Below are 6,000 nucleotides of genomic sequence, written 5' to 3' on the forward strand. Positions count from 1 at the left end.
TAGATGACGTTTTCAATGCATTAATCGATTTGACGTTTGCTGTCAATTGTCATGTCATAGTTGCTCTATGAGCGCCATCTTGATATAACTCAAAAACTTGGGTTTTTATTTTATTTATTTCTTTTTATTTAGTTAGATTTATTCACTTGAATAAATTTAAATATAATCCTTGTATTTTTTAAATTTTAATGATACGGGGTACAAGAGTTGACCTGAAATGGACCATCTCCTTTCAGATGTTTTTCCAGATTATAACAAGACTCAAAATATTATTTATCAGTTACATATAGATCAATATGCTCAGGCACACAGATATACACAAATGAAACAAAACTGTGTTTTAGTGTCGTATACATAATTAGGTTAAGTACCTATTTATGTATACAAGATAAAAAACAGCTTATTTTGAAATCACAGACAGACAATTCAATTTTATTTGTATGTATTTAATGAAGTTATTGTCATAACTAGCTCTCCATCTATGTGTAGTCTGACATCGCACTGTAAAGTTACTGAACATTATTCCTTGCGTTCTATTACAAAAAGTACACAAGCATAATGTGTTGAACTTCCAGGTAAAAGTATTTTGTAGGCCTGTAGGGGTAAACTCTAGATCTACTAAACCGATTTTGAAAAACATTTTACCAATAGAAAGTTACGTTATTTGTTACTGGCTTTGGCTAATTGATCCCAGTATTCGTTTGCTATATTAGATATAGTTAATTTCAGAAATGCCAGAGGGCAATGGAGCGTAGCATGGTGGAAGTAAAGAAGAGAGACAGAATAAGAAGCCTTGATATAAGAAAAATTACCAGAGTTACCGACATTTTAACCAGGATGGACCAGCTTAAGTGGAGATGGACAGGTCATATGCTTCGGGATCCTCAAGAAAAGTGGAGTACCCTTGTCACACAATGGTGCCCTCGCAATGAGAGACGGAAAAAGGGACGGCAGCATAGACGGTGGGAAGACGAGCTGAAACTTACAGCTGGCCCATTCTGGAGAAGAGTAGCTCTGGACAGGAAACACTGGCGGGAGCTGGAGGAGGCCTTTGCCATGAGGCACAATGAGATTAGGGACATAATTTAAATGTACAAAATCTTCATTAATAAAGGCTATTTTATTTATTTATTTATTTAATTTCGCGAACAAATAGCTATTTAATATTTTATTGTGCTATTTAGTAGTAGGTAAACAAGAATGCCATTATATATCGATACAAATTATGAACAGATTGTCTCGATAAAAACATACATATATGAATAATTTATCAGCGCTAATTGCGTAGGCGAGTGACGTCACGGTGACGCGCGGCGTAGAACGTGAACCGTCTCTCGCGCCGCTCGGCCGCTCGCCTCTGTGGCCCAATGGATAAGGCATCGGCCTCCTAAGCCGAGGATTGTGGGTTCGAGTCCCACCAGAGGTACTGCAACATAGCATGTTTTTTACAAATTTGTATTAAAAAACATTAAATGGCATGTCATCTATACTCTGTATTTTCGTTTCTATTTTAGAATATGACAATTTTTAAATCATATCGAGTCGTGACTCTATAGTCAGTATTTTCATTTATTTTAATTTTTTTTTAATTTCAAATATTATTGTTATTGTCGTGTCTATAACATAAATTGTTAGAGATACGCCAGCCGTGGCTAGTTACCACCCTACTGGCAAAAGACGTACCGCCAAGCGATTTAGCGTTCCGGTACGATGCCGTGTAGAAACCGAAAGGGGTGTGGATTTTCATCCTCCTCCTAACAAGTTAGCCCGCTTCCATCTTAGACTGCATCATCACTTACCATCAGGTGAGATTGTAGTCAAGGGCTAACTTGTAAAGAATAAAAAAAAGAGTCAAACGGGTGGGTATAGAACCCATGATCTATCAGTGTTGCTGGAGGCTTTTCACGTTGGAGCTGTTGGGGCTTACACTAAGTTAGTTTTAGTTTCTTGAAATCTCAAGAAACCAACACCCTCTGAAACCAACTTTTAAATTAGGTATTGCTTGAAGAACTTAACTGTGTCATTAAAACCACTGAAAGAATGAAAATATTTCATTAGCATGTAATTGTATGTTCTTCACTCCCACAGTAGTCTAGTTATTAGGTATTTATAACTTATCAAACATGATTTTAATGGATGTATTATTGATTTTCCGTTATCTTAATGTAATTTAAAGTAAGCATGTAAAAACTTAATACCTACGTAATATATTATGTTGATTATTTTACACTTCATTGTTTTTTTATACCTTTATAATCCATACACATAAATTTGTTTAAAAGTAGTGTGTAGTGAAAGAACACAAAATATACTCAGAGGCACAATATCCGCCCTCTTTAAAATGACGCGAGTATATTAAAGTGGGCGGATAATTGTGCCTCCGAGTATATATATATTTATTGGTTTAAATATTTTCTATATGTGAGTTTACCTCGTCCCCCTCAAAAAACGACAGGCAATTTTGTTGGTGAATTTGAGTGCGATATAAGTTCAAAGGTTATTGGTCTGAGGAAACGCAAGATTTTTTTTGGTGGCAATGCAGAGTTTATAGGTACTTGCTTTTGCAAATTTTTTAACGTTACACGTTATTGTCAAAGATAAATAGTAAATAGTTGAATATTACGTGTCAAATACGATGAAGGAACATTATCGTGAGGAAACCTGCATACCTGAGAATTTTCTTAATTATTATCTACTGTGTGAAGTCTGCCAATCCGCATTGGGTCAGCATGATGGACTCTTAGCTTAGCCTAACCACTCTTATTCTTTAGTAAGACTCGTGCAATACACCTACAGTGAGCCGAATATGAGTTCAATGAGAGTCAACGACGATTTATAAACAAAAATCATTTTTTCGTTTTAATATTCGTCGTCGTCATCAACCCATATTCGGCTCACGGCTGAGCTCGAGTCTCTCAGAATGAGAGGGGTTAGGTCAATAGTCCACCACGCTGGCCCAATGCGGATTGGCAGACTTCACACACGCAGAGAATGAAGATAATTCTCTGGTATGCAGGTTTCCTCACGATGTTTTCCTTCACCGATTGAGACACGTGATATTTAATTTCTTAAATATAGTTTTAATATTAGGTATCTTTTTTTACTTTTGATGTAATAATTTAATTAGTATCTAAGTATCTATATTACATTAATCTATACTTATAATAAATCTGTAGAGAGGTCAATTCTGTACATGAAACATATTTCCAAAATAACTATCAGGGGGTGATTAGTGATCGATACTGATGCCAAAAATGCAATCAGTAAAATTTTTGTCTGTCTGTCTGTCTGTCTGTCTGTATGTTCTTTATAGAAACAAAAACTACTGGACGGATTTTAACGAAACTTGGTACAATTATTCAACATACTCCTGGGCAGGTTATAGTATACTTTTCATTACGCTACGATCAATAGGAGCAGAGCAGTGAAGAGAAATGTTGAGAAAACGGGAGAAGTTACTCGATTTTTTAAGCTTCCGTCGCGTGTACAGCCTTAATGGTTAAAGCTACATAGAAATCATGTATGACGGAAATGTTTTCCTTAAAATTATCTATAAAAACACAACAGCATATATATGTCTATCTTTTATGGTTGACTCACAATAACACGTGTAACTCCCGATAGCTTAGCAGTTCGGAGCTTTCTAATTATATTTGTGTACTCTTATGTTTATAACACTCATCACTCATCCCTAATAAGAAAGTTAACATTATTACCTATTCAATAAAAAAAGAATCATAAAAATTGGTAAAGAAACACCAAAGTTATACAAGAAACATGCTAAGCCATCGCGCGTGAATACTAATTCATGCTATATGGATTATTTTTGGTAACGGTTGCCGCGCTTGACGCGACTCGCGGTGGGAGGAATAAATAAAGAAGTGCAGCCTTAATGAATAGGATAGGGGTAGGGTACGGGTAGGGTAGAGGTAGGGTAGGGGTAGTGTAGGGTAGGGGTAGGGTAGAGGTAGGTTAGGATAGGGGTAGTTGAAAGTTTACAACGACTTTCACGCGGACGAAGTCGCGGGCGTCCGCTAGTAATAAATAAAATAACTTTAAGAAATACACACCATCTAATTGTTCACCCATAGGCAAGGTACCCACTACAGCGTATTGGGTACCTTGCCTATGGGTCGCTATTACCCTTATGGATGTCAAGGCTTAACCTTTAACAAAATAATTGAAGACTAGAATCTAGTTTAGTTGTAGATACCTATAGCTAGATACTATAAACAACAGTCAGTAGGCAGGTAAATATGTATCTATAATATAGATACATATTTATTCTAAGTAAAGACTGACCCACCGACGTGGCTATCACAATTCCATAAAACACGCGACGACCAGTCATTCCAGGATTTTGTATTCCTTCGACAACGACTGCTTTAGCAATAGCATCTGAAACAGATAAAGCTATCTAGTATAATATTGGCGTCGGTTCTAGTCGTCGCATTTATAAAAGTCCCATATCGCGGGGGAAAGCTGTTAGATATGATAAGGATACAATTTTATTGATAACGCCGGTGAGGCATCGATCAGTTGATATGATCGCTTGCACTCCGCCGTACGGACTTTAATAATTGAGCAGGCTTCTTATCGGCGGAGATTTGCATCGTAAATATATTGTCGATACGGATTAAACTGTCAAAATATTAGAATTAATTATAGACGTTCAATTGGTGTTGTGATTCTCGCTGTGGTTTTTGATGTATGATGAGAATGATGGGCGACGGTGAAGCGGGCTATGCGGATTACTACAACTACGACAGTGGCTGGTCCATCATGCCTCCGGAGTACGGCGCGGACCCTGGCTGCCAGTACCGACAGCCGCAAGTTGAAGAGGATTACCGTTATGGCACTTACGCGTAAGTTAACCGTTATATAGAGCACATTTAGCGTAAGATTATCATCGACTAGCTGATGCCACGCGGTTTTACCCGCGTGGTTCCCGTTCCCATAGGAATACCGGGATAATATATAGCCTATAGCCTTTTTCGATAAATGGGCTATCTAACACTAAAGGAATTTTTCAAATCGGACCAGTAGTTCTTGAGATTAGCGCTTTCAAACAAACAATCAAACTTTTCAGCTTTATAATATTGGTATAATTACTACTCCATAGATGAACATTTACGAAGGATTATATTATAGGTATACTACCTATTTCCTGTGGTTTGTTTGTTATTATGTTGATTATGTAGTTTTCTGTTAAATTAATAAACTACCTATAAATGTAAATTTATGAAAAATTTCCAAGAGCAAGATTACTTTCGCTGAATTTGAACTGTTGAGCTTTTTTCGGATAGTAGGATGTTTTAGCTTTCGTGTAAGTTTTGTAAGTATTGCGAAAGGAATTGCAATAATCAAAAATATCAGCATAATAGGTAAGTAGGTAGGTACCTACATGTGAGAATATCAGTAGGAGGGTAATTAGGTAGTGATTTTTAATTAAGTCATCCAATACTTTAGCTGAAATTCATGGATGAACATTTATTTATTATTTTTAAATCTATTGAACTATACCTACCTCGTTTCCTAAGTAGGTATCTAAGTGCGAATTTGGGTCTAGCCATATTTAGTTTTCGCAACTTTCTGTCTTGAAAATTTTCGATAGCATAGCAGACAAGATAGAAAGTTAGTGTTAGGTACCCTCTTTCGGAGCTACAGAGAGAACATTCAGTTAATCATTATCATTTACATCTGATGATAATAATCGTAACAGAGAAATTCATATGGCTCCAACGCCGAAGATTGCTGATGAAGACTCACTTATAGGCAATTTTAATAGCAACCTATTTAATGTGAAATTGGATGGATTGACAAGACGGAGGTCCTGGGTTCGATCCCCGACTGGGCCGATTGAGGTTTACTTAATTGGCCCAGGTCTGACTAGTGGGAGGCTTCGGCCGTAGTTAGTTATCACCCTACTGGATTTAGCGTTCCGGTACGATATCGTGTAGAAACCTCAAGGGGTGTGGATTTTCATCCGCACCCTTCTTT

At 36.9% G+C, this 6,000-nt stretch overlaps 1 non-coding gene across 1 annotated transcript; it reads left to right on the forward strand.

The window, feature by feature from the left end:
• Positions 1–1,353: 1,353 nt before the first annotated feature.
• On the forward strand, positions 1,354–1,426 carry Trnar-ccu (transfer RNA arginine (anticodon CCU)). Its single transcript has one exon. It is a non-coding gene; the product is annotated as a tRNA-Arg (tRNA).
• The last annotated feature ends 4,574 nt before the right edge of the window (positions 1,427–6,000 follow it).

Source organism: Bicyclus anynana, chromosome 16, assembly GCF_947172395.1.
Source record: "Bicyclus anynana chromosome 16, ilBicAnyn1.1, whole genome shotgun sequence".
Taxonomy (NCBI): Eukaryota; Metazoa; Arthropoda; class Insecta; order Lepidoptera; family Nymphalidae; genus Bicyclus; species Bicyclus anynana.